This window comes from Tachysurus fulvidraco, chromosome 10 (genome assembly GCF_022655615.1).
Source record: "Tachysurus fulvidraco isolate hzauxx_2018 chromosome 10, HZAU_PFXX_2.0, whole genome shotgun sequence".
NCBI classification, from domain to species: domain Eukaryota; kingdom Metazoa; phylum Chordata; class Actinopteri; order Siluriformes; family Bagridae; genus Tachysurus; species Tachysurus fulvidraco.
In genome coordinates this window covers 12206535-12233453 of record NC_062527.1, presented here as the reverse complement: position 1 = coordinate 12233453, position 26919 = coordinate 12206535, and the positions used below count along the sequence as shown (strand labels likewise).

General features: G+C 38.1%; 1 protein-coding gene across 3 annotated transcripts in view; it reads left to right on the top strand.

Moving 5' to 3' along the window:
* LOC113659969 overlaps nucleotides 1-26919 on the top strand; it is a 182471-nt gene continuing 155552 nt past the window's right edge. Inside the window, exons 1-3 of one of the 3 annotated variants that reach the window (XR_007144084.1) lie at nucleotides 1-460; nucleotides 12610-12669; nucleotides 25285-25344. The gene's annotated coding sequence lies outside the window, so the exon portion shown is untranslated. Of the gene's footprint in view, nucleotides 461-12609; nucleotides 12670-22950; nucleotides 23054-25284; nucleotides 25345-26919 lie in introns of those variants that run through there. The other 2 variants (XR_007144083.1, XM_047819421.1) reach the window with 2 other exon arrangements.

Here is a 26919-nt window from a genome sequence, read left to right as displayed (position 1 = left end):
CGTATTACAAGTTTTAAAGCTCTTTCCCAAGGTCTTTACAGTTCAGACTGGATTTTGAATGTTTGTATTAGAAAACTGACTCCAGATAAAGTAAATTTCCCAACAGGCCTGTTCTCATTGCACTCAGAATCTGGCACTCCCCATGGGCCAGGAGTCATCTCAGCTGTATGGATACAGACTTTCTTTCATTTATTCCCAGGTTTGCATTTATAGGTCGAGTGACTGTGTGTGTGTGTGTGTGTGTGTGTGTGTGTGTGTGTGTGTGTGTATACACGAAGAGTGCGAGGTCTTTAGACACGCTGGTAGTGTAAAGGTTAATTCTTAACTGAGTGGGCGGGGACGCGCAACAGAGGCACGTGTGCGCGCGCGCGCTCGGATAAGCGAATGGAGCGGAGCGTGAAGCGCGCACACGGCTCTAGCACACAGCGCGAGGGCTTATGGACGTTTCTGAAGTGTAAGGGTGAGTCTGCTTACCTCTGCCGTTACACTCAAAGACACGTGCAATGAAAGTGTTGACAGGGAATCAGGACACGTGAGTGCGAACCTCGGCCTCAAACTGAACCCGAGGTGACGTGACGTGACGTGACGTGACGTGACGTGACGTGACGTGACGTGACGTGACGTGACGTGACGTGAAGTTCAGGACCAGTGTTCTTAGACAGTCTTCTATCATTTCCTGTGTTTGCACATGTGTTACTTTCGTTAGTTTTTCTGAGTGCTACAGATGAATATAACACTAATAATACTGACATCATAAGTATCTGTTACTAATATATGCTGCTCAGTTAAATATGTATTCAGCATGTATTTTTCCCCAACAGTTTTCTAAATTGGTGAAAGTGGGAATTCCACAGAATAGTGATGTAGCAGGTGTATCAGTCCTTACGTCTGTCCACCTCTGTCACGTCCTCATCTGTCCTCTCTGCTCTGTTGAAGAACACATCACCTTCTCTTTTATACATCACTCTGGATAAGGCTGTCTCATCAGATCTCATAAATGTAAATGTTAAACCTTCCACAGCTTTAAATCCTTCCTGAACAGCACTGTCATCAGCATCATGCTCGTCATCTAATTGATCTTGTCGTGTCTCATTAACCAAGGTTTAGGAGTTAATACCAGAACTAGCAATTACAACCCCCCATTATTTATACCATGATTAAATGATGCATGTTTATCAGTAATCTATTTTATAACTAAATGATTGGGAGACGACCGGTAGCTTTAAAGATGAGAAAAGACATACCTGCCAATTGTTACTGTTCCGATTGATATCAACAACAGCAACAAGGTTGTTCAGATTCCCATCACATTGTGCTGTCTTCTGTTTACAGGTGGTCCAGTTCTGTGTATATTACTCTGTTGTCAGGTATCTGAACTTTCTAAGGTGATGTGAAACTTTGACTGAATCGACACGTCTGCTATAATCTTTCTCAGTTTGATCCTAGATGACTGACCCCCTACACTTCCATTCTTATTACTTAGTGTTCAACTTTTACTGTTGTAAGTGAACATCTTTAATAGATATGCTTTGGATATTATAGACAGATTAGGCAATTTGATGAATGAGTAGATAGATAGAAATATAGTAGTTGGAAATTATGTAATGACACTGTTGATATAACAAAGTTGCATGATTTTTAAATGCAATTAAAAAATATCTGGAAGCATTCCCATTCACACCTCAACCCCCTATGGACCAAATCTACAACCATGCAATAACATTTGTCAGGAAGGCATAAAGAAAATGCAGCACCAACCAACAAATCGGCACCTGAATGGACCTTTGCGCCCACTCCTCTGTTTCCTTTCATGGTTCAATATACTGTACCTCAGTGCATTTTAAGAGTCTTTACTAGGCACAGAATGCCCCAAAACAACAACAAAATTGTTGACATACCACATTTGTGATAAAGTATGTGGACCCCCGCCATCTTCCTGTTTTCCATAGCAGTAGTAAAGGTTTCTAATGGAAGCTGTAAACCATGGTGATGCTGTCAGATAGGGGTTTGTGTGGGAGGTGTTGAGACTGAAGAGGAGGAGAGATGCTGGGTGTCCTTCTCTCTCTCTCTCTCTCTCTCTCTCTCTCTCAGCTTGAGACATACCAGCTGTACCTTGCACACTGAGAAAGTGTGATTCCGACTTTGTCTCATGTCAAATAGCATGTCTCATATCTCATGCATATCTGTGTAAAGTGTAACCATTTATTATATTCAACAACACAATCATCAACACAGGATTGCATACTCTCTTATAATTAAGATTGCATCTATTTTGGTCGAGAGTTTAGTGTCACTCTAGCGGAAATGTATCCAAGAATACATAAAAGTTGAGTAGCAAAACTGCTTGCCAGAAGCAATAATAGTGTAGTTTGCATTAATGGGTTATGGCTCGTTGCGGTATAATAGCTAACGCATTTGTCAGACTGCCATGTGTCTGGTTAGTTTTTGAATTGCTTAATGAGTTGTCATGATCCCCCAATCACCCCCCATACACTACTTTTCAATTTTGTATATACAGGAAGGCTTCACTCTCACGTCACTTTAACTGTTTTAATAAGTTTGGTATGTCATAAAGCTGTGTCTCGGTTAAGAAGAGTATTGCTCTCGAGTCTCACACATGATAGTGTTTCTCAGAATGTTACAGCAAATTTGAGATAATTTATTATGCATCATTGTGTTTATCTTATCTTTTAATTTATATTCTTTCAGTGGCAATGTGTGGGAATGCATAATTATAGATTTTTTTGTAAGATGTCTAACTCTTCCAGAACCTTCACAGGGCTGAAAACAATTTGTTGTTAGAGAGAGTGGAGAGGCAGAGACAGCGTCCAAGTCAAATCTCTTCAGTTTCCTTTTGCAAATGAGGCAAATAACCATCAGCTGTGAGAGGGGGCTGTGTTACAGTCAGAGATTCTGCAAATTATTGTAAGTGTGTTAGGCAAACTGGCACTACTGAGTCAACACTAACAGATTTGGCTGAGAATCCAGAGACTTTTCACTGTGCACATTTGAAACGGCATCTTTTTGATCGGAAATCTATAAAAGCGAGTCAGTTATGTTGGCAGAAATCTGATTTTGAGTGCAGAGTTCAAACAACTTGCATCCAGCTTGCTTTGCGAGTGTTGGCTGTTGCAGTTTGGTAATTGAACAATTTATGCGTTTTAGTTTCTGTGGAATGTTCTGTACACAATCTGAGCAGTTATTTCAGATCATTAGTAGTGGGATTCACAGCATTATGCCAGCTAATCACAGACTTTATTCAAAAGCATTCGGTGCCAAATAAAATGTCAGAGAGCTACGGTTTAGGTATTGTAAAGTTTTCAGGCCCCGGGGTATTTGTGGACCTATGAAAAGTTGGCACAAACGGTTAGATAGTTTTGATATTGGACAGATACAAAGAAGTCTAATCTTATTTTACTGACAAATAATTTTTAGAAATCAGAGAAATAGTTTTATAAAGCATGCAGCATGCATAAGGGATATCATAGATTGATTAGCTATGACATATGACACATCCAGCATCAGGGAGTTTTTGACAAATGCTGAATAGTCTGTTGTTTTGTGAGTGGGACTAGGCTCTCGGTTCCCGTATGGAATAACGTGTTCATATTCCACTGGAGAAAGAGCTCTTATTTGTTAATGCAATACAACTATTTTTCTCTGCACAAAGTTTAACTGGCCTGGGAAAGGCTGCCTTTGATTTTTCTTTTTTCATATCTTTGTTATGGTCATGCCAGATGTGGGATTCGAGTCATGCTTCAGTTACAGCCAAAAACATTTGATAATTTTTTTACTAAGAGGCCATTTCAGGGGAAGAAACATATTTTTATGTATTTCTCATTTTTCTTATCAACATATGTCCTGTGTCCTTAATAACGTTTCTATTTATTAACTTTCAGCAAATGCCTTATTATTCCACCAAAGTCTTTTAGGTCAAATGTTTGAGATTTCTGTATACATGGGTGCGACTGAAGCTAACATGGGAAATGGAGTGAAAAGGAACAGCGGCATCTTTCACACACTGTCTCAGAACGCCATGTTCCAGACAGACACACCAGGTCGTGCCCTGTGCGGAAGTGTAAAGTCCCGGGCTAAACCACTTAATGATCCCTCCCCTCCTCAGCCCTCCCTGAGTCTAGCCTCATTCTGGCTGCCTCTCATAGATCTTAATGCATGAGAGATCACTGTCAGACAGGGACTGTGGTGTGAATTAAGTTGTTAGGAGGGTAATTGCAAGGCACTCAGAAGACTGGTAGCATTCCTGTACAGACTGTAAAGGTTGCACTCTTGAGGAGGGGAACGATACAGACGAATAACAAACAAGTAGTTGAGAGAAGGAACGACCTGAGATTTTGCCAGTCAAATTTTTCATGCTTTATCTCTAGTAGTGGGACAGTAAACATTAAGATAAGTGGAATCCGATTTCACTGATGATTAAAGATAAGAGAACAGATAGTTTGGATAGCTATGTGGTGTTTTATACACTATTCATGGTTCAAAAGGATGTTTCATTTCCTAATCCAAAAACCTTAAGGCATATCGCACCTTGGTCAAACCTGTCTTATGTCTCCCATCATACCTGAGGACTATTTTCTCTTTCTCGGATTTCCTCCTAACCCATGAATTCCTCCTGAATTGACATGGTTGCACAGTTCCTATGTGTACAGGTATGCTTTTGTATGGCCATGATTGCAAAGTGGTAGGCATTATGCTCTTCGTTTGTCATGTTATATTTCTAACATTATTAGTGAAGATCAGCATTTACTTAATGCACAGCATGTGACAGTGCAGAAATACCTGCACACGAGGATGTGTTCTTATGTAAGAAGGTTTTTATTCATGCAGGCTAGCACATGATGTGTGTTTTCAGCGATACCTTCACTGCAAGCACTTGAACCACAAAGCTAATTACAGCACTCCAGACCTACAAAAGTCTGCTTTTATATCTCACTAACCAAAATAACCCTTTCCCTGCCAGCATGAAAGTAGAAACCCAAAGCAACATGACTAGCTGTTGCAGAACCATAGCATTACTCTGCATGTGGTGCTGAGAGTGAAGAACTTCTACACACTATGTGCTGCCTCAGGGTTCAGTTGAAGCTGAACCCATGAGGACCAGGAATCAATTCTCTGGACCAAATCCCAGAATAATGTACACACTTCACCAATTATGGGTGGGATAGTTGTATGCAAAAAAGGTTTGACAATGACCGTAGTGATCCATGACACCTAAATCATACAGTGTATCACAATGAAATGTCCCTTTATTGATAAACTCATCTAAGATATATTGTGTATATTTAGTTTTAGTTTTATTTATGTCTATGGCTTTTGTCACATGACCCTAAACCATTCAGATGTGCTAGAGAAGTATAAAAGAAGTTCTTTCTGGATGAATCTCTCCTGATCGAGTGTCTGTGATCACATTATCCTCTAATGCCACCTTGTAGGCTGGTTACTAAACTCGGTAGTGCCTGAGAGACACGGTGCAGCTCAGTTTATCTCCATACAAACAACGCTGCCTGTCCAGGCCTGTCATTCTTTTGTTCCCTCCATAATGAAGTCCAGAAAGTGTGGCAAAGAGTGATGGAGAAAAATGAGAACCAGATGGTCTATCACATATTGTTCACTGAAATAAATCACATATATTTGAAATTCACAGCATGATTACATTTTTTCGGTTTAGAGTTAGACCAGGCTGTCAGCCAAATCAGCTGGCTCATGCAGTATGCTTGATTTAAAATAAAACAGAAGGTCAGACCTGAGCTGGAATTCTGATGTAGGAAGAGGAAAGAGAGTTTGCCTGGTTTTGAGGTTTGGATGCTCCACCCAGTAATCAGCACTAAACAAAAAGTATCTGTTTATTTTTTTTCCCTCTAGCTACTGGTTATCTGTTTTATAAAATGATTTACATCTGATATTCAGGGTGAGAGGAGAAGATGAGAGAAGCCATTTTAGGTCATCTGCTGTGCTTCTTTTGTGTATCTGTCTGCTGCAGGTTAGGGTTATACACGGTCAAGAAGACTTAACAGTGTCTTACAACCTGGTAAAGTGTGAGGGTGTCAAACTGTTTATGGCAATGGAAATCTTTATGGAAATGGCCCACAGCAAAGTGTTCGTATGTGAACGAATGAACAGAGAACTAGAGAACGAGAGAAAAGGGTGGTTGCTGAGCTTCACATCTGGTGTTGTTCTTTAGAAGGTTGAATGAGGTGATTAGTGGGGAAGACTGAAGAGCAAACTGTTATTCTCATGCACTAATACAGAAACTTACATTTCCCTTAAAACTCAAGTCATACTCTTTAATGTGTTTGTAGCTGTCCTGTTTTTACTTAATTTTCCGATCCTAATTGACACATGCTTTCATCCTGTCTTCACCTACTCTTACTCACAGGTTTTGTTCATTTATTCATTTCACTTCCAGTTTGGCTTAACTATCATATCATTAGACATGTATTAACAACCTCCAGATTGCAGCACAATCATCGATTAGTCTGCTGTTGGGCTACTCTGACGTCCCTCGACTTTACAGCTCTATCAGAGACAGTTCAACACAATTTTGTGTGTTCTGCATTCCTCCCAAAAATCTCCTAATCACTTAACAAAATTGCACTTAATTTCCCTGCAGACGAAAGTATTCCTGAACTTTGTAGTAATGCGTTTCATTTCGATTAGTGCCGGATAAATAATACAGGTGGATGTCACTTGTTTGCGGAGATTGATTTCTCAAGAGACGTCGCTTATGTGTATCATTACACTTAATCATGTAGCTAGAAAAGAATGCAAATCCTTCTTCAGATTTCAGACCGAACATGTGTTTTTATTCAGCCCATTATTAGTCCTGCTTTATCGGATCCAAATGGTGCTTTAATTATTAAGCTCATTAACATGGAACACTGAGATTTGAAATTCTCTTGGAAAAGCATGACATTAAATATAAGGATATATCAACAACAGCTATGGGGTGTGTGGGATCATGGAGCAAGAGCACGTGGTTCTGTCTTGGCCTGCGTGTTTGTCTTCTGCATTGTAAATGATCTATTCATTTTTCCACATGGATAGTTCTTTTAAAGAAAGGAAAAATATTTCCATAGCTTACTTCCCATTGCGAGGAGGACAGACAGTTCAAATATTTATTCTTTATCTGTGTTACACCAAAAATGTGACGTACATCTGCTTCTTTACAGGTTTACAAATGATCATGGCTTGACCCATTGCTCATCTCCTATGGGAAGATCTTACATGTATGCAAGAGATTACATAACAATGATGTATTTTTTTGCTTGCTTTCAAACATTCTTTGAGCTGTGTATTCGATAATAAATATAATAAATGGTATGATTTTGGATTACTTACTTCCTGAAAACTTGGTATAGAATGATAGAAGCTGGCATTCATGAGATGATCACTCAATGTGTGAGATATGTGAAAAATGTTGAGAGTCGGTGAGGATGTATTTACTGAATATGAATATGAGAAAAGTCAATGAGATTGGAGTGTCTGGCTAAATTTGGAAAGGGTAATATGAAAAACTGCTACATAATGTTGCTCTGTGCTTGGCTTCATGACCACAATTGTGTTTATGCAATACAGATGCTTTAGCTAGAAGCACACTGTTTGAAGCCCAGAGATATATACACACTCGGGCTGTGGGAAGAGATCGATTTAGCAACCGACGATATAAACATGTGCAGATAGTTATGGTAAAGGAATTTCAATAGTGGTTATGAAGCTGTGCACTTGACTAACAGATGACTGGAGACTATCAAGCTGTTTTGTAAGCATCTGTGAGACAGTCTATGTACAAAAATGAACCCTTAGTCTTCAGATCAGTGTGGTTGTAATAACACAGTGCAGACAAAATCATGGTAAAAATGTGAGATTTAGGTCAAATCTTTAAAACCAGCTTTGTCAGCACTTTAGCCATCAGTTTCTCATGCTGAAATGAGTCACTGCCAAACAACACATCTAAAATAAAGTCTGCAAAGAACATGCCATCATGCTAGACCCAAACCACTAAATCCCCCTTCAGAGCAGATGACCAAAACAAAGGCTGGTCTTCATTAGACTTGAGATACAGGCCAGAAGACACATTGTGCATGCTCACATTGTCTTGCCAGAAAATAAAGCAGTCACAGGCACACAATGGCAATAACCCTGTCTTGTCAGTAAACAGATAAAAATGGTTCACTTTGTTGAATTTTTGGGTTCGTTTGAATTTATGTTGATAAAATACCCAACATATAATGTTACCCTATAGTCTAAACAGGCTGCATATTACATTCTACATTATCACTGGTGTTGGCGCTCGAAGCACCACCAAATCCTAACTAGCTCACTAGAAGACTTTTAAATCCAGATTACAATACCTACATACCTGCTCTATGTATTGTATTGTTGGTCCTTTCATTGATTAGTTGTTTTATGACGGTTGTTGTTTTTTATGACTTTCTTTCTTTATGGATTTTTATGGGATTTGTAGTTTAATATTTTTGTCTGTAAAGCTGTTTTGTTTACTAAAGTTGTATGCAAAGGTTTGGGTACAACATATTTTGTAATGTAAATGTAAGTTTTTTTGTAAATTTTAATGCACAGTTGCTTGATTAGCTTCAAACATAGAAAAACACAAACAGTCTGACACAAACAATCTTCTGATACTCAACAACCATGGACTTATGTAAGCAGCTGATGAAACTTGAAGCTAGCATGATGGCATGATGTCTCTGTATATCAAAATGCTTCCAGATTACAATTTCCAATGTCTGCAATGTCATTAAAAAAAAAACTGCACTGAAGGGGAAATGTGGAAATCAAGGCAATATTTGGTAGACCAAAACCTTTTCTTTCAGAATGAACGAAATGAAAAAAAGGATATTTGGTCATAATCACTAAAGGTCCATTTGGAGAAAAAGCATGTGTGTGTGGATCTGTTATGCTTTGGGGTTTTGTACCAGCCAGTGGCACAGGAAACATTTCACAGACAGACGGAGGAATGGATTTAAAAGTCATGATGACCTACTTTAGGAAAGGAAAACTAAAGCTTCTGGAATTGCCCTAACAGTCTCCTTGGGGTGGTGGTTAAAAATCACAAGTTCGCATTCATACAGTATAGAATAAATCCTTTCAAACCTGGATCAGTTACGCAGTTCACATAGGTTGGCAAAGGTTACATTTACAAGCTGTTCTTTTAAGACAGATTTTTTAAAGCTGTTTTTTGACATTTTCCCATTTTCCATTCCATAAATATAAATAAAATGGAATGATATATTTAATCATGCAGGCCAACATGCATTTTTCATGATGCTCTCAGTGCAAGCATTCACACCACAGAGGTAAAGCAAATACAGTGTTTGGAAAATGATGTTTGATGTATATATCAATACTGGGATGCTACCAAGAACAGATAGTTTACACAACAGGGGTTTGAGTTGAAGTCAGCCTCAGTTCACTGTTTTTATAAAGACCAGGGTTCTCTGGACTGCTTGCAGAAACAATATATACACATCAAACTTACCTAGCTCTCTGCAAAAAATGGCTCTGAGTCTGGGGGAAAAACACAACAGCCTTACTCTCTGTAAACACTTAGTGAATTGTCTTCGCTTCGAGCATTTGGATTTTCAAATTATATCATCACTTCTTTTCTTTCTATGTTTCTGTGCCACCTGTTTGTCATCGTCTAATTTTTCCCAAATGCACACACAGACATATACATACACACAGCGCCCTTGTAGTGCCAGACCCCTGAACCTGACTTGTCTGGGCTTTATGTACTAATGAACTTTGTGGTTTGTGTGTGTACATATTGCTTTTATGAATGACTGAACTACTGTATGGTAATTACTCACAATGCCTACCATATGTTACCATATGTTATATGTTACTCTGGAAGTCTAGCCCTGGTAAAAGAACAGCTTGTCTGCTCCGAATGAAGCTAGCTGTATTGAAAAAGCATGCTCACTTCCCTAGATCAGATCTTTCTCTTCTCTTCACCATTTGCCTCTTCCTCTAGATTTGAATTCGGTCAGAAGCGTTACAAAAAGTTTGTGCCATGCAGTTTATTTTTTGCACTTTTTGTAATTTGAAGATAATTAGATATACATTACAAGTCTGAGCAAGGTGCCACATATGTATTTCATTTGTGAAACAGACCTTAGCTTTTGTTTAGACATCGTGTCTTTGTGTACATGAAGATTATTAACAGTTTAGTTTTCTAGGAACTCCCTGTGAATGAGTCAAACTATGTAACCGTCTCATGTTACCATCATGATAAATCTTTAGTATATCTTTTCATTCTCCTCTCAGTCTTTTTATCTGTTGTTTTCTTTTTTTCTTAAATTTCACTTTTAATCTTTTTCTTATACACCCGTCTGTGATCTGTGTAATAAAATGATGCAGCCACAGAGTATTGTATTATAGATGGCTTTCCAGCTGGTAAATGAAGCAACACTTTTAGAGCTTTCAGTGGATTTGAAATGGATGAATATCTTTGTCTCATTACACACTAGAAAATTCTCCTAGAGTTCTGTTTGTTCTTGTAGACAAGCTCTTAATTGCTACCTGTGTTGTCTAATATTGTATTTCTCTCTGCAGATGCTCTCGGTTGATGCCTGTTGAGTAATTTATTGTATTGATTTATATCTAACTCTAATTTTTAATTAAACATAACCTCACTCTTCAACTCTCTTGATCAAGGTTTAAATTATTTACCTACAATATTAATATTTAAATACAGAAGAAAGATATCGTATTTTATTTATATTCTTCTGTATTTTCTTGATCTCTTTTACAGTATCTGTTTGTTTGTTTCTTTGCTATCAAATGGAGTGGGCCTGCAAAAACAATAAATAAAGTAAGTGGTGACTAGTGAGTGCATCCTCTTGTAAGATTATGTAGTTCTTGAGTGTTTCAGACCTCTTAGCAGGAAGCTGGAGGCCCATCATCTGCAGATTTGGATTCTCAGTGGAATTTGGGTTGAAGAGAAAGAAATACTTGTTAGAGCTTGGTGTCAGAGCATCAGCAGAACAAACCATAGAGCAGAGCATCTGGTTTTTGTTCTCCAAAGCTTTTCCCAGCATGCAGGTGTTTTGTGTTTTGGGCTCTTGATTCAGCTGACAGCTGAGGCTTAATTGTGTGGTTCTCTATCTATGGAAGCTTAGTCTGTATTTTCAGGCTGTATGTATCTGTTGTGGTGATAAATAATAAATGAAATGATTTGAATCCATTTTATTATAGATAAGCTTTTTTCATCAGCTAAACACACACGTTAACTCCAACCTTCTTTTCGACACAAAAGAGATAGTTCAGAAGGGGAAATAACCCCTTGTCCATACACAGAGACATCCAGTATGTGGTGAAGGACAGTCTTCCCAGACGTAAGGGTGCTTTTGAAAGTTTGATACTTTATCTAGCTTTGGAAATCCTTACAGAACCATCAGGCTTTGACCATGAGCTTACGTCCTCCTGTCATATATTAAATCCTAATGTGACTACAGCGACGTAATTGCAGTATGTGATTAATGTTCTAAAACGTCAGTTTAACCGGAGAATTTGCTGAATACATTTTTGAAAGGCTTCTCCAACTTCATTGGGTTTTTGGCACTGGTGGACAAAGAGCTATGATTAATGGTGACCACAGTGAGCACAACAGGTGTATGCGTTTTTTTCTATTTGACATATTATCTGCCACGTCACCAGAAACTTGAAGATTATCAAGCAGATGTTTATGAACTGGTTACCTTTGTGAAATCTATGTGAAATCTAGACTTAATTGCACTGCCAGTCCAATGTTGTACAATTAAACCCCATACTGTGGCAGTTGGGTCCAGTGCTGCCTCAGGTACATGTGCATATTTTCAATAGTTTGGTTGTGGTAGCTGGCCATGGTGCTGATATTACTCCATGCCATTCTGACACAATGTTTCTACCCTGCACGTTTTGGTCAATTATGGTAAACTATATTACATTCAGTATAAGTGTCAATATCCTGTACTTGTTTTCAGTAAGTTCACTGAGGTTTATGAACTTGTTGTTTCTTTGATGAATTCTTTTTTAAATTTAAACTTTTATTTGTCTTTACCAATAAGTATTTAGCTTAAAAGTTAAATGATGTTTGTATCAATGTCAGAGGGAAGAATCCCAGATGTCCCACTTTGGTTTAAATAGTGTCTAATTGTCTGAGATCTCATGGTGGTCATGTATATGGACTATGTAAAATAATGCAAATTCATTATTCATCATGCACCAGATCTGTTATGTTTAGTCCACAATATTCTGAAATAGATTAGTGGAGATTAGAACTTGCCTTGTGCTATTTTTCCTTGAGCAGATATCACCAATGCTTTGATGTGTTATCAGATGGTCCACTTGTACATGTATGATTGAAAGGGTGGTGCTTTCCTTTTCTGCGTTTTTTAAACAGTGTTTTTTATTTGCTTTGAAGCATTCATTGGGCATTTCCTGAAGGTTTCACTAAAGCCTTATTGAGCCAATGCCAGCTTAGGGTGTGCAGACCAGCTGTGCAGAAGTCTCCCTCCTTCGACACTGGAACAAATTAACGAGGCACTCAACCCGTTGATGAGTTGAGGTGATTGATGTGTGTTTGCTTGGCAGGGACTGCGGCTGTCTGCAGAAGAGGAGGGGAAACACGATCATCACTGATCTATCTTGCAGGTATGTGTACAGTCTTCATGTATAAGGGGAAAATGCAGATGACAGCTTGTATTGGGTTTAAATCGCTGCACAGTGATGTAAAGGCAATCGGATCACAGAAATACAGTTACCAAATTCTTTTTATTATATGCAAAGTTAAGTGTTTTGCCATTGTTCCAATGTCATTGTAGAACAACCCAGTACATTAGTAGGCACTATACAGATGACAGTAACTTCAGTAACCATTCTATTTTGTCATTATATATTAGGGCTGCAGGATACTGGAAGAAAAACCCTGACATTGCAATATCTTCTATGTTTGCAATATATACTAAGATCACTTTGACTTAGCTGTATATGGAAAGAATTAATCGCTTGAGAATGAAAAAAAAGTTTCACTTTTTGACTCTCTTGGTTTAACACACTGGTAGAATCATCATGATTATTATAATACCTTTTTATCTAAGATATCATGATATTAATAATGGTTGTATCTTACCCTATAATAAGTTGGAATTGTAAATGAAGCAGAGAAGGGAATTCACTAGATTGCAAGAGTATCTCTGTACTCAAGTTTGAAAAAGAGCACTACACTGAAGAAGCACATCAGTGACAAAGTATATAATTTAACATTGTCTGTTATTAAACATACTAGATGTCTCTCATCTAGCCCCCAGGCCACCAACGCTTCTATTATGATCCTACGGGAAAAATGGCATTTAAAACAGTGACGTTTCAGTTTGAAGACATAAATAATAAAGTGGACATTCAAACTTTTCTAGATCTTCACTGTAGCAGCAAAATATCACACATATGAAAGCTCTGTTTCAACTTGTAGCTTGCATTTCTGGTACACAGATGAGATGACAAATATTACATAGCTCTTATGTTTTTGAAACCCTCTTTCTTAAACTTTTTAATTGGTACTGTACCATGCCTTTCACTTGGTGAGAAGTTACTGCATTATCGATTTTTCGGGGGCATTCAGAATATTATTGTTTGTACAGGATGCTATTCTGATGCAGAATTTTGCGGTGTAATTTAAAATGATCGAACAAATTAGCCTTGTATTGTGGCACAAATTTGCAAGGCACTCAGTGTTTGTAGTCAACATCATTCTTTATGTACCCAAAATAATTCTGTACAACTGACTTTGTGTTTTTGTTTGAAAGCAATCACTTTACTGGTCATAGCCACAGTGAATTCATTACATTGGCTACATGGCAGGGTTACACCCTGGATCGGAAGCCAGTCTATTACAGGGTTCCATACACACAAACACACACACACTCACACATACAAGAACACTTATTCAGACACTCATTCACACATAGGGGCAATTTAGAGTAACTGATCCATCACATTTTTGGATTGTGGGAGAAAAAAGAACAAAAATTTTAAAGCACAGAACATCAAAACACGGGCAGTTTATAGTTTTAAAGGGACAATAAGTAGATGAGCAATAACAAAAAAGTTGCACACACTTCACCTCCCCCACTTGTCTCAAACAGAAGAAAGTTTGGGAGCACTTCTGTCACCAAACAAGGCTCAGGATATTTATCTAAGTCAGAACACCACTGCAATTAGCACACGGAATACGCATCATATAAGCATTGCAGTCTCAACAAACTTCACAAAGCTGGATATAATTACCTGGACACTTAAACAGGTAAAAAAATATTTCTGTTTATAGATTTGTTTTTTATCAGTTTGAACATCAGAATTGACAAAAACACATGTTGGCCTAGCTACAAGCAGCAATATTCTTAAAGCTGTTAGATCCTGTCTAATTGTACTGTTTGTTGACCAATTGAATTGGTGGCCTTTTTACTGAACAAGTATTCTACAGTTTGGGACACTATTTGAAGAAAAGCAAATAGTGTCACCATTTCTTACTACAGTATTACTATGACATTAGCCTATATGTATGTATTTCTGTTATACCCAAACCATTATACCCATTCAATGTAGTTCCCTGTTTATAGCACGTTTCGTAGCAGCGACTTGCCAGCTCTGTCACTGGCTCATCTCATCAGCAGCTGCTCTATGGTTTACTTGTGTTTGTATACACCTTTTCCTGGGCTGATACGCTCTCTGCTTTCTTTCCTGAGGATAGAGTTGGAGTTGGCTAACAGAGGATGAATGCTGGTCTCAGGCCCAGCATGAAGAGAGTGCAAGTGATTCTATCCATGTGTCATGACTTCATTGTGATGATAGGCCACCAACAGAGATATCTATCAGAGTTTCGGCTGAGGAGAGCAAGATTTCTGGACAAACCACTGTGATAAATGCATGACAGAAAGGACAGAATATCCAGTGGGAAAGAAGAGACATCTGGGCAGACTTTTGCAGAGTAATTTCTCTCCTTGTAGGAGAACATATCATGAAGTGATCCATGCATAGCCATTGACTGGTGGAATTTATTTGTCACAAGTCCTCCTGCTTTGCGTGAGAAGCATTCTCTTTTTCTGGACTACAGCACACCCACCCAATCTAGCTCATATTTATTCCCTAAGCTCATTGCAGCTAGTCTAGGGCCAATAACTAAGCCTTTATCCAAGTTGGATCAGTCTATCTAGTGGAAATCACCAGCAAGTGATGTATCATACTGTTGTTTGAAACACAGATAATACTCAAATACACAACTAACACTCTATTTGAAAATACATGATTAAGGCTATGGAAAAGAAAGTCATTTTAACCATTATAGAGTTAACATGTTCTTGATTAAAAACTGAACTGCCTGCTGCAGCTAAGAGCTGAGGTAACTCTGTTCACCACACAATAACAGAGGAGCCAGAGCTATTCAAGTTGAGCTCTATTCTCAAGCATATTGTGAACAGCCTCTACTGCGGTAAATGTTCCTTCATGCGTCCTCCTAAATGCATCATTACCTAAAACATACAGTGATTAATGAGGCATGTTACTGTATCCAGGAGCAAGAAACATTCCCACAGCATGCACACACATGCACACACACACACACACACACGCACACGCACACACGCACATATATATATACATGAACACGTACAGAAACATGCCTCCTCATGCACACCCTTATTTGGTATATTAATTGACAATATTTGTTGTTATTACTGTGTTGCTCCTTGTGGATACATTTGTCTGAAGTTATTAAGGTATAAAGACTGAACAAAGCCTCGTGTGGCAAAGCTGAAACTGGAGGCATGTCTGAAGTGCAAGCAAGCATCACCAACAAGGAGACTGCCTGTCACCATCTTGACCCTGGTGAACATTGTGAACTTTATCAATGGCTTTGAGTGGCAGCTGAACTGAGCATGAACCCAATCCTGCCTGTGTCCTTTCTCTTCGGCTGCCACATGTTTTCCTCAGATGCTCAGTTTTTAGTCACTTTCAGCTCCACCTGCTTATCTTGGGTGGAGCAGTACATTCCTGTAGCCTGGACAGGTCTGCTTTCTGTCTAGAAGAGCCATGTGGCAACATGCCAGCGTTAGGTATTAGGCACACATGCCCTTACAAACAGATATCCAGGTACGTGCATTTCACTGTATTCAGTTCTTCCCAGCATAGTTTTGTTTGGCTTAGAATATTTCAGACCACTGAAGTGTGTCAAACCCTATGTTGTTATTATTTAAAGCAGGGGCTATCAAAGGTTTTATAGACTTGTTTATGCTTGTGTTTTAGTTCATTCATGAATGCACTTGAACATCTGAAAGCTGTTTCAATGAGTATGTTTACTTGTTTGCCTTTAAACTCTCTTTTTTAGATTTGTGCTTTTTAATTTTAATAGCATGATGTTCTCAGAGCTGTTGGCCTTTTTGCCACGAAATGTCTGTTTATTGTGCAGATGGGTGTCTTAAAGTAGCTTTGTGACTGTTTTATTTGTATCTTTGAGTGTTGGGGTTTTGGGGATACCCAATGTTCCCATAATAATATGAACAGGTGAAAGACTTGAAGCTTGCTGGTCTCAAGGTAAAAAGTGTTTTTGTTTTTTTTTATCTTAAAATTAAAACGAGATGTAATTTTACTTTAATTCTGGATACTGAGGATAAGGCTATGCATAGGTGCAGCATTATTACCTACGTAAATACAGAGGTTAATGGAAATACCTCAGAAGGATATCTCTCTCTGTGTGTTTCCATATGCGTGCGTGTGTGAGTGCATGTGTGTGCATGTGTGTGTGTGTGTGTGTGCATGTGTGTGTGTGTAGACCACCCAGAGTTCATAACAATAACATTTGCACTTCCTCTCTGTGATCCCAGACAGGTCAGATCCCATCAATCCACATCAGAGAAGTAGTATGTACTGTTTAAAATGACCTAGTCAGGTCTAACCAATGAGGAATTGTTCATTCTTCCCTTATCTAAACACTTTAATCCAACAGTAATCCCAAAGTATACCTATTGTCCATTATCATATAAATTCCAAAGTTATTATTTAGCCTCACTTTCAGTTAGTGTCCAGCTGAATATCAGTTTTATATAGTATTGCTCTTACAAAATATTTTACACAATATGCATACAATATGCATAACTGTTTTACTTGAACCATATTAATATAACAACTTAGCAGTATCTGCAGGTATATTAGTTATCGAAACATTGGTTGGTAGTGGCTTTGTATGAAACCACTGTCCCATGAAAATGGTTAAAATGTGATCACAGAAAAAAAAAAAGTAAGGACTGTACAGAAAATTTCCCTGCTGCTCATAGATGATGAACTTTACGTGTAGTGTACCCTGAAAAGCTATGTTAAATCTGTTAACACCTTTGTTAGGGTTGTGTTTATGAGTGATTTATGACACTAAATGGTGGTTGTGCGCACTTATGTGGTTATCTAGAGCTTTGTTTTACACTGTTAGTGCTTCTGGTGGGTAATTTAGCCCCTTTTCAGTCTAGACTGCACAAATTAAGGTTGTGTGGATGTGTTGACTGACAACCGCTGTAGCATGGGGTTTTCTACACTGACTAAATTTGCGCTGTTGCTGCTTGACGGAAGGAAAGACAAATCCTTTCAAAACTCTAATATCTCTTTTCGATCAGGATTTATTCTGGAAATTAATAGCAGTGTTAGTGTGAATAAACTTTGGATTCTATCAGACCAAGCCGTGTTTACATTGTCAAAGCCATGTAAAGACAAACAATCTAAAGCCATTGAAGTAACAGATTTTTGTGCTGGTTATTGTAATTAAGGTGTTGTAATAGTTGTATGATAAAGTGAAATGCTTGTTACACACGATTGTTCATAAGAGATTGCAATGCGTTTTTGACATAATAGTGCTTTTAGTTATGAATGGATGCAGTTCAGAGCAAACTAATGTCCTGCATTCGTTCTACCCCATGAAAGTACTGTACAATGGAATGACGATCAATCATCATGGGACAGTAGAGAGTTCAACAAAAAGCTCACCATTCTGTTCTGATTAGCTCCAAAATGTATCTGCATTCAGTTGATACATATCTGTTACCTTACCATATTATATTACATTAGAAAGAGAGATTAATGTTGGTTATAGACAATGATAATGTAAATTTATTTCAGCCAGGTAAATGTTTGTGACCCATTTAAGATCTTTATGGCATCACAAAAAATCCAATCAAAGGAAGAATGCATTCAAACAGCAGTCATATGTCTGGTTTGCTCTGGAGACATACACAAAATTTCTCTTTCAGCATTTTGGACATGACCTCTCCAATGCATAAACAATTTGTCACTTGCACAAATATTCTATCATATCCTTATGGTTGGATACAATCTGGATGTTCCTCTGTTGCACTTCATCCATCTCCACTGATTTCGGGTAAATCCTCCCCGTTTTTCAAAGCCGTTCTTCAGTTAAATGTGGCTGGCAGAGGTATAGGATGTGGACAAGTTTGACAGGTGTTTTTTCCCCCTCCAGTTTCTCCTGTGAGCTTTAATGCAAATCATTTGGGCTTGGCTATATTTTCATCAGGCAACAAATTGGTCTGTGCCTGGTTATGGTTAGCCCAGTTACTCTGAAAAAGTTTACCCCATTTAGAAAAATGTAATTAACCAAAGATATAAAAGAAATAATAATAATAGTAACAAAATATTTCAAAAGGCAAACTACAAACCATAGGAACATACTGGGGAGGTATAAATGCTACGAATATCCTTTCTTTTGAACTACAGTGGAAGCATATTAGGGAAAATGATGGTGCATGTTAGGCAGAAATAGCATGTTCTGGTGCAGTACTGGTTATAGTTGGGAATATAAACTACATGTAATCCAGAAAGTGAGCACATAACAAAAGTTGCTGATGTCAATCATCGTGTTTTAGAGTCAGACAGCATCCTCAATAAAAAGAGAAACTTGTCTTTTCGGGTTAATACACCTTGATTTGTGGTTATTAACATATTGATGTTTATTACAACTTGCAAAACAATGCTTTTGCACTGAATGCTGTGTTGTTCACTGAACATGTCTTGAACTCATAGCTGAACACAATCTCACTTTGTTGAGCGTTATTAGGTGTTACTATAGGTAGTGACACAATTCACAATTAATTACTGTCACTCCCGGTTGTTCCTGGTGAGCAGCCATCCAACTGAAACATGTTCCCACTTAACTCAAACTCTAATAGATGCTTGTCTAGCTTTGTTGGGCACAAACAGAGCAAAAACTCATGAGAACGTTTGAAATAATCTATTCAGACACTGGACATTTTTAAGAAACACACACACACACACACACACACACACACACACACACACACACACACACACACACACACACTTATATATAAACTATATAAAATTGTTTCATCAATTAATGGCATAATAATGTTTATGCATCAATGTGTTCAGCATCACTTTCCCGCACAGCGAGACTCCTGTTGCCCCCAATCAATTTTAGCTCTCTGATGTGACACTGATGTGAGTTTGAGTCAGAACAGCTACTGTATGTGTATAAGGGTGTACACACACACACACACACACACACACACACATATATATGTGTGTGTGTGTGTGTGTGTGTGTGTGTGTGTGTGTGTGTGTGTGTGTGTGTGTGTGTGTGTGTGTGTGTGTGTGTACACACACAAGCCTGTCCCCTCGGACAAGAAGTCAAGGCAACCTCAGCCTGAGGAAACTGATAGCAATGTTTTATTTGGAAGAGAAATAACTGTGCCTCCTGGGCATACTCCAAAACTAAAACCTTGGCTGTTATGGCTTTTCTGTTATTTCTGTCAGAGAGAATTTACCACTTTGCACGTTACAAATGGTTTAGCTGAGAGGTGTTCATTGTGTGTTTGTGATCGGACGAATGATCAAATGTATTTACATGTTATCATGTGTATAGAGGCATTGCTATACTTATCTGTACCTGACATCTTGAGACCGTTTTGGTTGGTAATATCTTATTCAGCCACTAGGGGGGAGGCCATAAGCATGTTTGAAACATTTCAATGAGTATTTAGCATATTGGATCCATTTCCAAGTGGGAATTTCGGTATTTAATCATCATGGTCTAGCTGATATTGTCCAGTATTTCTCAGGTTTAAATTCTACACATCTTTTGACCCTGCTTTATTAATTAGTCCCCAGATAATGATGTGCAGAACCTTTTTTCTTTTCACATTCTTGGTGAAATATTAATATATGATATTTCTTAGACAACTATACATTTGGGACCATTAAGAAGCTACAGATAATATAATTATGGAGAGTTCTTAAATGTCTTATAATTTGATATATTTGCCTACAAGGAATACACAGAAATCATTCTGGTGAAAGCTGTTATTATTTTTAGTGGATTTGAGGTAACGCTGCTGCAATTCTAGACCCAACTGAATCATTAAATCATAGCTTTATCATTAGGAACTACAGAATATTTCCTACGATTGGAACACATTTTACTGTCTGATTAAACAGTACTCTTTGTAGAGAGACAGAACACACTACACTACCTATATTGTTATAGGGGATAACATTTACTTCCACCAACACATTCAAGATGTACTACACCCATGAACATATCAATGTCAATTTCTGATCTAGTTTTAATTTGTTTCTGTAGATGAAAGTGACACGATTGCATGTAAACAACAAAAAATTAATAGCACAAAAGAAACAAAAATGAACATTTTAACTGAGGAAAAGGTTAGGACACCCTATACCCTCAAAGCTAGTGTTTTCTCCTTTGGCTGAAATAACCTCAATGAGACGTTTCTTGTAGCAATCTACCAGCTTCTGACATAAACTTGAGGAACGTTTCCCCAACTCCTTAATGCAGAATTATTTCAGCTGTGTGATGTTTGAGGGGTTTCTTTCATGCACAGTCCATTTCAAATCACCCCACAGGATCTCAATAGGATTTAGGCTTTGACTTGCCCATTCCTGAACTCTCCATTTTTTACTTTTCAGCCAGTTTTTAATGGATTTACTGGTATGTTTTTGTCACGTTGTTAGGTCCAGTTCCACTTCAGCTTAAATTTTTTTAAAGATGGTCTCACGTGTTCCTCAAGCACCTTCTGGTACAATGTAGAATACATAGTGGATTCTATGATGGTGAGCTGCACAGGTCCTGCTGCAGTAAAGCATCCCCAAACCATAACACTTCCACCTTCATGTTTCACATTTGGTATAAGGTTCTTTCGCTGAAATGCTGTATTTAGTTTACACCAAACATGACCTTGTATATGATCTCCAAATAATTCATTTTCAGACTCATCTGTCCAAAGCATATTATTCCAGAAGTCTTGGCCTTTGTCTCTGTATTCTTTGGCAAACTTCAGTCTTGTTCTCGTGTTTTTCTTAGACAGCAAAGGATTCTTCCTTGCACACCTCTCATGATAATAAAGTTGTGCATTCTCGTTCTTATTGTAGATTCATGCACTTTGACAACAACTGTCGCAAGAGAATGCTGTAGGTCCAGTGATGATATTTTAGGGGTTTTGGAAGTTCTTTAAGCAGTCTGCTGTTGGGGCGAATTTGCTTGAATGCCCTGACCTGACCATGTTGGCAGTTGTTTTAAATGTTCACTTGTAAAATAAATTTTTGGACAGTGGAATGGCTGATTACAAATTCTTTTGAGATCTTTTTATATCCCTTACCAGACTCATAAGCATCAACAATCTTCTTTCTGTAGGCTTCGAAGAGATCTTCAGACCTCAACATAGTGACGCCTCTAACCTCAACAATTCAGAGCAAATCAAACATAATATCTGAGGTTTAAATAAGGAAAGCATTCTTCAAAATGCTCTGTAACAATGTTGCGGGAATCTTCCAATATTGTTAAAATGAAGATCAAATGCCCATAGGTTTCATTATATATATATATATATATATATATATATATATATATATATATATATATATATATATATATATATATATATATATATATATATATAAAACTCAGGCTTTTATGTTAGAATTTCTTCACATGACTGTACATTCCATACAGTATAGATAGATAGATAGATAGATAGATAGATAGATAGATAGATAGATAGATAGATAGATAGATAGATAGATAGATAGATAGATAGACCTCTGAGTGGCAAATCAGGTGTTAAATTAGTATGTTGAGAGGTGCCATGGAGCTTGCTGCAATCGTCTGGCACTCTATCTGCACTACACATAACCGTCACAATGTTGACTTGAATCAGTGGGAAATCTGCATGCCGATCTGTGCCTGGCTGCAAGGGAGGTTGCATAAGAGCTTGTCGGTAGTTTGGCTGCCCTAATCTCAAGGGAATCCCAAATCTGAAGCTGCCAGTGGAGTATTGTTGCCTAAAGTATGCCATTCTGTGGTAGTTGGACCATTTCAGCAATGCTGACAGCAGTTTTGGACCCACTGATGATGAGTGAAGTCAGCCACCAGTTTCACCATAATAATGGATGCTGGAGAATTGGTCCGTATGCCTGGTTCAACAGCAGGCCTTGGTGGAATCTGTTTGGCTGAAAAGGCACACTTTCAGGAGTTATAAATGGCAGTATTGACAATGGCAGCACATACAATGACAGAAAGTTGACTGACATGAGAGCCTTGTGAGAGGTGGGACTCTCTGAAAGGTGCAGTTGGATGACTAGAAGTAAGGCTGATAGGTTTCTAATTGTGTCATGGGCAGGTACTTCTACAAACTGATAAGACTGCAGGAACTGTGGCGGTTGATGACTGGCTGATTTCTACTGTAGGTTTGTGCCTGATTATCTGGAAATCACAAGCCTGCTTGACTGATCTCAATATAAAGGAAACATCACATGTCCAGCCACTGGATCTTTGAATCCAAGTGGTTTTATTTTAGCAGTCCTGTGTTAAATTTTCCTGACTTTTCTCTTCCCTTTGTCTTGCAGACTGGCACGTCAGAAAGATGGCTGTGGCCATTTGGCCAAAGGTAGTGAAGTACCTGTTGCTGTACATCAAAGGGAAATGAGCTGTAGAGGAGACCAAGTAGAGCACCACTGAACAGGAGTGTTTGGCATTCAAGTAGGCTGTCCTTACGCCTCTGGCCCGACCTCCTGAGATGGCTCCTTCCCCTATGTTTTGTTCATGCCACTTCAGTGAAACCACATAAAAGATGCCAATGATGAGATTGCCTGTTGTATCTAGTGTTGCAGCATTTTTTTTAGTTTTTCTACAAGCTGGGTTCTCAGATGGTGGGGTTGGATTTTCTCTTTAATCCTTTTTACAACAAGCTTTGTTTTTCATATTGCATCGATTACACAAGGAAAATACGTGTATGCTGTTGTCTTTGCTGTATACAACAACTAAAGAAAGATGTAAAAGTTAATATTTAATTCTGTATTTGCTTGTCAACGTAGTATTCAGAAATACAATACATAGCATATTTTGAATAAAATGAATGAGTGAATGAAAATATAATAGTGTATATAAATAAAATCTGGTTTCCAAGATATAAAACAGATTAATTCATTTGAGTCTGTTTGTCTCAAACATTTTCTTCCTACTCTTCCTCATCCAGTATACGTCCATCTCTAGCACTATCTATCTATCTATCTATCTATCTATCTATCTATCTATCTATCTATCTATCTATCTATCTATCTATCTATCTATCTATCTATCTATCTATTTATCTATCTATCTATCTATCTGTGTTTCTGTCTTGGTGTTTCTAAACGATGGCATGAAAGTTGATAAATATACTTCCTTAAACACCAATGAATTGTTTTACTTTGTAATGAAAGTGAACTCGAGTAAAATGTGTTTAAAATTTATAGATGTGTAAGAAGCCAAAAGAAAAGTGAGCTTTGAGCTTTATTGATAATTGTGTGCAGTGCCAATCTGTAAGCATTCATGAAAAACTGTATGAATGCTGGTCCATTGTAAAATAAATCCAAAACAATAATCTAATTTAATACCTCAAATATTTTTGCTCAAAGGAAACAGACTCTTGGATTTAGTTATTCACATTGAACAGATATTCAGATGTGGAAATGACATTTTTTACATTTTGAGACTGAATTACGTAAGCGCTTGAGTAATGACTTATTAGTGATACAATAATTACCATCACATTAGAGTGTTTGGTGTCAAGTTTATTTAATCCTCTCCTTCAACAATGAAATTAATATAATTTACAATATTGTGTGTTTGTGATATTTTTTTTCTTTTTTTTTCTTTCCTTCTGCAGTTTGTTTTCTATCTTTGACTCTCCTGTCTATAAACTGTCTGTGCCTGAACTGTAAAATTCTCAGTTTTCACGGTTCAGCAGTGTTGTGGTAACAGGGTGAGTGCAGGTGAAAAACATTTCAGGCAATACTTGGTCCATTTAGTGTTACCTGCTGTTGGCCAGATTTCACACGCATCATACCGTGCGAGTAATTACGGTTCGAGTAATAACATTTGAGTATATGTTTGCTATATTTTTTATGAGATTGCAATTCATGTGAAATTATTAAAGAAAAATTAAACTTTTGGCCAGAGCTCTTCTGTCTGCCGTAAAGCAATGCTTTTATGGCTGATGAGAGAAATGTAGCAATGTTTGAATTTGGACTGTATTTTATGAGTTCATGTTTGCAGCAGTGAGCCATGTCGGTTTATTATAACATCATGACGCAAATCTGTCTTTAATTTTGGTCAAACTTGCCCCAAAGCTTCTGACTCCTGACTAAAGCAGCTCACTTTAGATGTGTTTGGACAGTGCACATGTCAGGTCCACTCAACTTAACTATTCTTTTCACGCCACTGAATTTTGAGTTTCAAATATCTGTACTCAAGCCAGGTTTTGTAGCCTCTGTAGAGAATACAGGAAATCGTATATATTTGGAAAGAAGGAAAAACTGTTCTTTTCTTTTGTGTTCCCTTTTTCCATACAAACCCATCCCAGCTAAAACAGCATGGCTGACCTGTATTCTGTATGTGTATGTTTGTGGTTGGTCTTTAGAGTGGAACGGTCAGCAGTGGGTTGCTTTAGTCCTTGTGTGTTAAACCACTTGAGTCTGCAGCAGGTGTGAAGGTCAGGGAGATATGGTAGGTGTTATTTGACCTTCCCTAGTGTGAATTGGCCCACTCACAGTTGTTCTGTTTTACCAGAAAGATGGGGGACACCAATGACTCAGATGGAGAACTGAATGTGGGAAAAAGAAAACATTAAGAGATAAGACATATATAGAAAAAAAATAGAGATCTGTGAACAAAAGTCTCTTTATTTGTCCCTTTTTTAGGAAAATGACAAGAATACTGGTGCTATGGATAACCGAGCCGTCTTGACAAAGACCTAGACAGTAAGACCTCACTTTCATTCCACATACAAAAGCGCTATCTAACAACTACGTTTCTACAGATATATCATGTCCATCCATCAAACTCTTATCTAAAGTGACTTCATATAAAACATTCATATCTGAGATACAAAATCTTGGCACCTTTCCCATTTTGCGTGTACTCATTCCTGGGGCTTTGCCAACCGTTTTTTATTCATATATTAATCAGATAAGAGTGCCAGCATGATAAAGATAGTTGTTATAGGTTAGAAGGATGCCCAATGTTTTTATAGATTCAGCTAGTTATGCAGATGTGTGTTTTAAATGTAGTGGTGCCTACATGTGCAGACATGTACACTGAGTAACTTTCTCCTCTATTGAAAACTGCCCCTTTAGCATGCAGCAGGATCCAGCTGGCAGGGAAAGCAGCCTCCCATAAATGTCCATTTGCTTCATTAAAGTGTGCCATGCTGTTTGATTCTCCGAGTTATTGGGTCTGTAACAGTTCTGCAGCCTTGAATAGTGTTTATGTTTGGCCTGTCACAATGACTTCCCAGCCTAGTCAGAGTGATGAGAAGGACGAGGACTTGCATGAGCGCATGCTTTTGGGTGTGTATGTGTGTGTGTATCTGTCTGTCTGTCAGTCTGTGAGTGTGTGTATGTGTGTGTGTGAACCTGTTTGTCTGTTCGTCAATCTGTGTGTGTGTGTGTGTGTGTGTGTGTGTGTGTGTGTGTGTGTGTGTGTGTGTGTGTGTGTGTGTGTGTGTTCTTGTGTATCTGTCTGTCTGTGTGTGTATATATCTGTCTGTCTGTCATTCTTTGAGTGTGTGTGTATGTGTGTGTGTGTATCTGTCTGTCTGTCAGTCTGTGAGTGTGTGTATGTGTATGTGTCTGGCTGTCTGTCTGTCAGTCTGTTTGTCTGTCTGTCAGTGTGTGTGTGTATGTGTGTGTGGTCTAGCAGCCGTTAACTGTGGGTTTGTTTGGGCCAAGAGAGTGTGGTTTTCTGTTGTGACATCATTAGAGATGAAATGTGAAATAATGTGGGATATTACTTTTAAAGGAATGTTCCAAACCTATCTATTAGACCATGCTGTTCGGTGGAAAGAATTGCTAAACTGGAAACCTACTGGCCAGATAATAAACAGTTTGAGAAAGGGGGGATATTTTCCTGTTGTGGTTTATCAGTAGCTTTATTCTGACTGATCACCTTTATCCCATGAAGAACATTTCTCTTTGATGGGAGTGGTTTCCTACCGGATGACCGCTGCTCCACATACAGGTCACAAGAAATGATTTGATGGGGATGAAAAAACTATAAGTCATATTTTATGGCCTTTGATGTCACCAGATCTCAACCAAGTTGAACACCTACTGTAAATGTATGTAGTGATGAGATAGCAGTCTCATCTAAAAAATCGTAACCAAAAACAATGTACATTGAAGCTGTTCTGGTTCTTTATAGTGCTCTAACTCTGTATTAAAACAATTTGTTTTGTTTTTTCTTTTTTAATTTGTCATCTGTCTGCATCCCCACGACCCGGTTCCGGATAAGCGGTAGAAAATGGAAAGGATGGAATCTGTCTGCATGCTCCTCTT